The sequence below is a fragment of the Mauremys mutica genome, chromosome 5, assembly GCF_020497125.1.
Source record: "Mauremys mutica isolate MM-2020 ecotype Southern chromosome 5, ASM2049712v1, whole genome shotgun sequence".
Classification (NCBI taxonomy): domain Eukaryota; kingdom Metazoa; phylum Chordata; order Testudines; family Geoemydidae; genus Mauremys; species Mauremys mutica.
This window is the reverse complement of record NC_059076.1, coordinates 111,887,548-111,896,766: the sequence shown is the minus strand read 5'-3', so window position 1 is coordinate 111,896,766 and position 9,219 is coordinate 111,887,548. Positions and strand designations below refer to the sequence as shown.

Below are 9,219 nucleotides of genomic sequence, written 5' to 3'. Positions count from 1 at the left end.
TGAACATCAGGGCATATTACAAGACTGTCTAGCTTCCCAGGCTTTCTCTGAATGGATATTCAATACAGTGATTGGGGCATGTGATGGGTTGAGGATGGTGATTTTATTTTGGGTAAGTGGAGGAAATTTCTCTTTTGGAAATCCTTTTTTATTTTTGTAATTGATTTATTTATGTGGACTCAATTTATGTGTTTTTATTAAGTTAGTATGTGTGAAGGAGCAGAAAAACTGCTGCCTGGCACAGCAGGGGTTAAAGAAAACCTGTGGGCTCAGCTAGCTCCACCCCCCTATACCTGCAGCCAATGCCAGGCCTGGAGGGGGAGAAAAGGAGGGAGCCTGGCTCAGTTGGGGGCTGTCTGGCAAGGAAGCAGGAGCTCTTTGTTTGCCTGCCAGAAGGGACCAGCAACTGGCCAGCCAACACAGCCACTGGAAGCAAGTAAGCCTTCCCCTGTCCATGGGAGCCTGCAGCTAAGCCCAAACTGTGTGGTAATTGAACTAGAGGGGCCACACACAACACTAACGAGACTCTAATAAGAAATAATTCAGGGAAGTGGGTCTTGAAACTGCACCCTCCCTCCCCCTGCAGCACAGAGGCAGACCCATCAAACCCTGTTTAGGAGTCGAACTACACAGGGCCCTGGGAAGGGTCCGGGTCCCCCTCAAACCCCTCTGACCAATGATCTAGCCACTAGGCTGCCTGGCCACCAAGGGATCTATCACAGTATGTTATCTAGAGTGCTGGACAAGTGACACTAATTTACTGAAACTAAACAACAGACAATTCAAAGGCTTGTGTTTCCAGAGTTGGGGGAGGGTAGAGGATTAATACTGGTATCAGGATATGTTAAATCAAATAAAAAGGGAAAGGTAAACCCTGTTTCCCCAACAGAAAAATGCTGAGGAAACTATGGAAGAATTTTCTGGTGTTACAATGGATAGCACAATCAGGCTAGTTATTAATTAAAGTATCTCTTCAAGGTAGTATTTTAAATATAAATACTACTGCAGTATTAAAAGCTGGTACTTTCTGTTACTTCCACTTTGCTCCTCAAGGCACACCCCCAGATTTATGGAACATATGCCATGCTTACTATTTCCTATCTGCCGATAATGTTTATGTTGAGTGAATGAGTAATGCAATCAGTATACTGTATATTGAATTAAACACTACTAGTAGTTAAGTTATAGTCAAAACAGAGCACTGAACAGTGGCAAAGCCACGGACTTGTTTGAACCACCCAGTGGTAAAATTAACCTTCTGTTTCCAGTGCCATCTCTTTAACAGCCCTAACCAGAGCAATTCATAGAAGTGCAGAGTCAGCAGAACAGAGTCCATCACTATTCCTTTGGCATAATTTTTTTTTAGACAGCAAGAGCAGATGATGCAATTTACTGGGGGAACCATTACAGTTTCTTTTCAAACTAATTTAGGATGAAAATTAAACCATTTGAGATTTAAAAAAACATATATTTTATCTGCAGCATAATTCCATGGATGTTAATGACCCTTCTGCCTCCACATTGTAAATGGATAGACAAGTTCAAAAATTCCCTACAAAGGAAATCAGCTGGGAACTTACTGTTGAGACCCACATGTTATTTCACATTTCATTAAGCTCTAATGATAGATATGAAGAAGAAAACTTCGTCTCATTGTAACGCAGATCACATGCATGCTTTGTCTGAAGTCACACTGACAAGTGCACTAGAAACCACACTGAACCTTTGTTTGAATTCTGAGAGCTCTTGTCATGATCAGAGAACATAACAGCAAAACTGATTGCCCAAGCCCGGTCTCACTCAAGCCAATGAGAACACTGAAAGCAGGAACAGGCCCTAGACATAGCAATTTGAGAATTGCTCCTCTCCTGTAAATCAGGCTTTGATCTAATAATCCTGATTATCTTCTGATCCTGTCAGCTAATAAATAATATCTGATACATGTGACAAAACGAGTCATCCACTTCGTAAAACTTGTTTAAATATAATTTGAAATGTTTTAAATGGTAATGTTGAGGGCTTTGTATTATTATTTATTAAAGGGACCGAAGGTGTATGAGACAATTCACAGAAGACGTAGTCCTTGCCTCAAAGAAATCATTATGTGGCCAGATTCTTTTCTGTGCCAAGAACCACTGGACGCACAGAAAATGAGGAGGGTGAGTGCTGTCAAGCAACCAGCTCTGGCCATCAGATTATGAAACTTCCCCACCCCCAGTTCCAGCACAAGTTAGTAGTCTGGTCCTCAAAGGTCCTTATGGCATTTGAGAATCGGTGAAATGTAAGTTGACTCTTCCCTGCTGCCAACATGCCTACTACTGACAACTTCCTGTGGCTGCTACAGAATTTTTATAAATAAAGAAGACCTGAATGTGTTTTTTTTAACTTTAAAAATATCAGGAATATCTCATCTGATCGTCGCAAGTTTTTTTTTTCAAGGACCCTCTCTCAGGGGTGTTCAGGCTAACTGAACTGGCAGTGGTGCTAACCATTTAACAACCCCCCTTTTCCCCCATTTAAGTTATTGAACTTAAATAAGTATTAACAAAACTAAACAAAACAGTGTGACTAAAACTTTCTTCCACTCTTAATGGTTCAGTTTCCATGTTTGTGGCTCTTATAATGTCATCACTTCACTGCCTCTCCCATAATGGTACAGCCTTCCATGGCAGGTAAGACCTGAAATTCTAGGGTAAAAAAGAAGCCGTTTATAAAAAAACCAACCAACCAAACAAACAAACAAAAAACAACAGCAAACTAGCAAGCCAAAAAGGTCATGAGCCGCAATTATTTTTCCCTTTGCAGATCACCTTTAATAAATTTGAAGTGTAAATGCTAAACAATAATAAATAGAAATTGACATTGCTCAAGATCTTATAGTAACAAACCCAATATTATTACACAGCAATCTTGATGCAGAAATTGCTGGGTGAAGTTCTATGACCTGCATAATGCAGAAGATCAGACTAGATTATCATAATGAACCCTTCTGGCCTTAGAATCTGTTAATATGGCTATCATATTTTTAAACTATTTACTTTTAAAAAAGAGGAGCTTGTAGAGCTAAAAATACAAAAAATATATGTTTGTTTACGTATCAGGTTTGTTTTAAAAGTAACCTAAATTATGTTTCACAAATGTGATGGTATTTGTCTTTCAGGAACTGGCAACAATTTCACATATTTGTTTTGGAAGTTAATACTGCAACATATGCTTCTGTCATTGAAATATCAACAAACTGTGTTTATACTGCATTATATGCTTTTCTAACGCACCACAGCTGAGGCCTGATTGAGGCTGTAGCCTTAAGTGACTGTAAACCAAACAATTATTTTTGAGACCTAATGTGCATGCTTCCTAATGATTCATAACATTAAACTCTCACTTGGCAGGGCAGCAAAAACTTTCCTGTTTGCTCCAGGCATAAAAAAAATTTAAGGAACATTTTATTAAGTAGTCGTGGGTGACCAAAATGCAATTTAAAATATTAACAGTATTTGCTCAGCATTTCTTACTTACTGTAAATTGTTTCCAGGATGTTTGTTTGGAAATTTATTAGATTATGCATCACACGCAATACCAGTGTAGGCCAAATTCACTGCTGTAATACTTGGCACTGCAATTGGTTATGCTTATTTCAGCACCACTTAAAAATAGCTAGTTCTTTATGCAAGCAAGAATAAAGGTAATTTCAATCTATGGTTCTTTCTTCCACATGCATCAGCATTAAATGAGTTGCAACAGGAGTTATTTATGATTGTCTGCCTTGCAATTTGTTATGGCCATATTTTTTACTTCTACAACAAAAGCAAATCAATTTTTTCTTTTATTCTTTCTTTCAATGTAAAAGTGAATTTAATCTTTGGTATAGGGATCAGATTAACATCGCTAGAAAATTCTCTATACACAGCTAATGACTAGCAAGCTTCCTTATGCTCCAGCAACAACATGTCTCAAAGATGACCTGAAAGTACCTCTTTTTCTTCTTCTTTCTTGCCACTTCTGCATTTAGGTTTGGCAACTTCTATAACCTTTCTTCAAAACTTATGATTGTATGCCCGGCTGTTGTGCTAATTAATCTCTCTAAGGTCTGCTGATATCTGGTCCATGTACCAAGTCCTTGGCCTCCACCTGGGTTGTCTTCCATCTGCCTCATAGACTCATAGACTTTAAGGTCAGAAGGGACCATTATGATCATCTAGTCTGACCTCCTGCACAATGCAGGCCACAGAATCTCACCCACCCTCTCCTGTAACAAACCCCTAACCTATGTCTGAGTTATTGAAATCCTCAAATTGTGGTTTGAAGACCTCAAGCTGCAGAGAATCCTCCAGCAAGTGACCCATGCCCCATGCTGCAGAGGAAGGCGAAAAATCTCCAGGGCCTCTGCCAATCTGCCCTGGAGGAAAATTCCTTTCCAACCCCAAATATGGCAATCAGTTAAACCCTGAGCATGTGGGCAAGACTCACCAGCCAGCACCCAGGAAAGAATTCTCTGTAGTAACTCAGATCCCATCCCATCTAACATCCCATCACAGACCACTGGGCATACTTACCTGCTGATAATCAATTGCCAAATTAATTGCCAGAATTAGGCTATCCCATCATACCATCCCCTCCATAAACTTATCAAGCTTAGTCTTAAAGCCAGATATGTCTTTTGCCCCCACTACTCCCCTTGGAAGGCTGTTCCAGAACTTCACTCTTCTAATGGTTAGAAACCTTCATCCAATTTCAAGTCTAAACTTCCTAGTGTCCAGTTTATATCCATTTGTTCTTGTGTCCACATTGGTACTAAGCTTAAATAATTCCTCTCCCTCCCTAATATTAATCCCTCTGATATATTTATAAAGAGCAATCATATCCCCCCTTAACCTTCTTTTGGTTAGGCTAAACAAGCCAAGCTCTTTGAGTCTCCTTTCATAAGACAGGTTTTCCATTCCTCGGATCATCCTAGTAGCCCGTCTCTGAACCTGTTCCAGTTTTAACTCATCCTTCTTAAACATGGGAGACCAGAACTGCACACAGTATTCCAGATGAGGTCTCACTAGTGCCTTGTATAACGGTACTAACACCTCCTTATCTTTGCTGGAAATACCTTGCCTGATGCATCCTAAAATTGCATTAGCTTTTTTAACGGCTATATCACATTGGCGGCTCATAGTCATCCTGTGATCAACCAAAACTCTGAGGTCCTTCTCCTCCTCTGTTACTTCCAACTGATGTGTTCCCAATTTATAACTAAAATTCTTGTTATTAATCCCTAAATGCATGACCTTGCACTTTTCACTATTAAATTTTATCCTATTACTATTACTCCAGTTTACAAGGTCATCCAGATCTTCCTGAATGATATCCCGGTCCTTCTCTGTGTTAGCAATACCTCCCAGCTTTGTGTCATCCGCAAAGTTTATTAGCACATTCCTGCTTTTTGTGCCAAGGTCAGTAATAAAAAGGTTAAATAAGATTGGTCCCAAAACTGATCCCTGAGGAACTCCACTAGTAACCTCCTTCCAACCTGATAGTTCACCTTTCAGTACGACCCGTTGTAGTCTCCCTTTAACCAGTTCCTTATCCACCTTTCAATTTTCATATTGATCCCCATCTTTTCCAATTTAACTAATAATTCCCCATGTGGAACCGTATCAAATGCCTTACTGAAATCGAGGTCAATTAGATCCACTGCATTTCCTTTGTCTAAAAAATCTGTTACCTTCTCAAAGAAGGAGATCAGGTTGGTTTGGCACGATCTACCTTTTGTAAAACCATGTTGTATTTTGTCTCAATTACCATTTACCTCAATGTTCTTAACTACTTTCTCCTTCAAAATTTTTTCCAAGCCCTTACATACTACAGATGTCAAACTAACAGGCCTATAGTTACTCGGATCACTTTTTTTCCCTTTCTTAAATATAGGAACTATTTTAGCAATTCTCCAGTCGTACAGTACAACCCCTGAGTTTACTGATTCATTAAAAATTCTTGCTAATGGGCTTGCAATTTCATGTGCCAGTTCCTTTAATATTCTTGGATGAAGATTATCTGGACCCTCCGATTTTGTCCCATTAAGCTGTTCGAGTTTAGCTTCTACCTTGGATGTGGTAATATCTACCTTCATATCCTCATTCCCATTTATCCCTACCATTATCCCTAAGCTCCTCATTAGCTTTATTAAAGACTGAGGCAAAGTATTTATTTAGATATTGGGCCATGCCTAGGTTATCCTTAACCTCCATTCCATCCTCAGTGTTTAGCGGTCCCACTTCTTCTTTCTTTGTTTTCTTCTTATTTATATGGCTATAGAACCTTTTACTATTGGTTTTAATTTCCTTTGCAAGGTCCAACCCTACATGGCTTTTAGCCTTTCTCACTTCATCCCTACATGTTCTGACCTCAATAAGGTAGCTTTCCTTGCTAATTCCGCCCATCTTCCACTCCTTGTAGGCTTTCTGCTTTTTCTTAATCACCTCTCTGAGATGCTTGCTCATCCATCTTGGTCTACAACTCCTGCCTATGAATTTTTCCCCTTTCTTAGGATGCAGGCTTCTGATAGTTTCTGCCTGAAAGTACCATTTTAGAGATTTATTCATGTATTGTATTGCTGCGGCATCCTGAGGCTTCAGTCAGGGATCAGGTTCCTTTTTTACAAATACAGATGAAGAGTCAGATACCCATATATTTTATATGGAAGGGTATGTGAGGGATAGAGATGCATGTGCAAGTGTCTTCAACTGTAAACATATCTTGTGCCACGTGGATTATTCTCTTGTGATAGAAGGTGTTTCATCTGGCAGAGAAGCTGGAATTCTCTGCAGTGCCATAGCCCTGACTTGTCAGGTTGATAGACTATAGGAATAAAGGAGCACATAATTTTATTAAGTGTTATTTTTAGCATAGGTTCTGTTCTGACCAGAGAAACAGTACTTCACCTCTCTGGAAGGAAATGGAATTTTTAGGTATAGTTAGAATAGTTGTAGCGAAATAAACTGAGGTTCTTTTCTAGGGGAAAAAAGTGCTGGTTTTAGTTCTGCTACTTCCATTTTTTTAGAACATTTGGCTTATCAACGTACCCCAAACCAGACTATAAACTGCACTGGATTACATATTGAGTTAAAATAACTACTCAAAAGTTCAGAGGCAAAACTCCCATTGACTTGAGTAGGGGCAGGATTTTAAGCAAAATGATTCTGCTTACTTTATTTGAAGCTTTTGAGTGCACACATTTGCATGAACATCTCACAGACATAAGTTTTCGTTTGAGATTTCTGACGCATCCTGCTTTCTCTCAAGCCTGAACTGTCATTACAAAAAATTCTCTTTTACAATTTTTAGGACACTTATTCTACTCCTTGATAGAAAAGTGAGTCCATGTTCTTTCCTATGATATGGCTACTTCATGCTACTCTGGATCCAGCTAACTGGGAATGCCACAATTATATTCATAAAAACAATGAGGAGTCCGGTAGCACCTTAAAAACTAACCGATTTACTTGGGCATAAGCTTTTGTGGGTAAAAAAAACTGCTTCTTCGTTTCATGGAGTGAAAATTACAGATGCAGGCATAAATATATTTTGGCACATGAAGAGCACATGACTTGTCTGTGGTTAGCATAAATGTCACCTATGTACAGTATCGAGAGTTTACTTTCTTTGTCAAAACACTTCAGTACTATATAGACAATTTACTAATATGATTTGCATAACTTTTCAGAATATGCAGGATGAATTAAATATGCATTATTCATGATAATCTGTTTCAGAAACATTATTCTGAAATAATGTTCTTCTGTTGATCTGCTACTGTCATTCACTTTCAATACCAATCCAACCATACTCAGAAGCCGTGTAAATGATTTAATCAGATCCAATTGCTGAAGTTGTTTAAAAAATCTAGAACTTCAGCAACCTTACACGGCAAAGACAGAAATTCTGTAAAATAGATTATTGGATCAGGTACATCTAGCCATCCATAAAGTTATCATGACAGTACAAATCAGACCATAAAAAGTATGGTATAAAAGTGGACAAATCACAGTTTATTTGGGTTCACAGGTTTGAATGTGACACATAAATATTGAATTCCATCAGTGTCCTAGGTACTATACAGACATACAAGAAGATAACAGTTCTTATCACAAACAGATTAATGTCTACTTCAGAGATAAAGAAAACAGTTCAGATACATAATAAGTGACGGTACAAAGCTTGAGAGGATGGAGATATATTGCATTGTTAAAATGTTTTATAGTGGAATAATTTTTGTGTCAGAAGGAATTTGAAAGAGAAGAGGCAGGCCATTTAATGCATAAGAAAAGGAAGACAGATCCAAGTGCAAAAAGGTATGAAGATGAGTAAAGAAGGAAGATACTGACTGTGCCCTGTCTTTTCTCGAAGAGCAGAAACTTTGTAATTTCCAGACCCTCCCTGCTAACAAGGGATTAGGCAGGAAACATGGAAGGGTATGTTAGGGATCGAGATGCATATGCAAGAGTCTTCAACTGTAAACAAATCTTGTGCTACATGGATTATTCTTTTGTGGCAGAAAGTGTTTCACTCAGCAGAGAAGCTGGAATTCTCTGCAGTGCCATAGTCCTGTCTTGTCAGGTTGAGAAACTATAGAAGTAAAGGAGCATAATTTTAATAAGTGTTATTTTTAGCATAGGTTCTGTTCTGACAGTAGAAACAGGCTGCCATTTTATCTTGTCCTAGAATACAAACCAAGATGAGGATGACTGTTAGTTCTTTGTTCTTGGACATGAGTATGAATGAAGCCCAGGAGAATGAGAGGTAGGAACATTCAATCAGAAGCGATTCTAATTGGTGAAGAAATGTGGGTTGGAAAGAGCCAGGAAAATATGACAGAAAAGTATTCACAAATATTCTTCTGAAAGAAAGCCATGAACTCACTTTTATGGTATCTACAACCCTTTTTATTATTTTCCTTGATGACAGATTCAATATGACCATGTTTGTAACTTTTTTTTATTCACTGTACCACTAATATTTGTGCAAACAATTCTTCTTTGCACAACCATTTAGGGAGTAGGTTGCATTCGTGTATGCATGGGCATTCTTGCATGAATGAGCTTATTTATATGTGGATTAGTGTATTTACATTGGATATTCACATTAGTGTGTATTTACCTGGTCCTCTGATATAAACATGCAATTAACTGATGGAAATGTAACATGAGAAAATTGCATGTAAAGTCAGCTGAT

At 38.4% G+C, this 9,219-nt stretch overlaps 1 long non-coding RNA gene across 1 annotated transcript; it reads left to right on the top strand.

Annotated features, from left to right (window-relative positions):
• The first annotated feature begins 359 nt into the window (after positions 1–359).
• LOC123371988 lies at positions 360–8,783 on the top strand. Its single transcript, XR_006580036.1, has 3 exons — positions 360–436; positions 2,043–2,159; positions 8,710–8,783. It is a non-coding gene; the product is annotated as an uncharacterized LOC123371988 (long non-coding RNA).
• Positions 8,784–9,219: the final 436 nt, after the last annotated feature.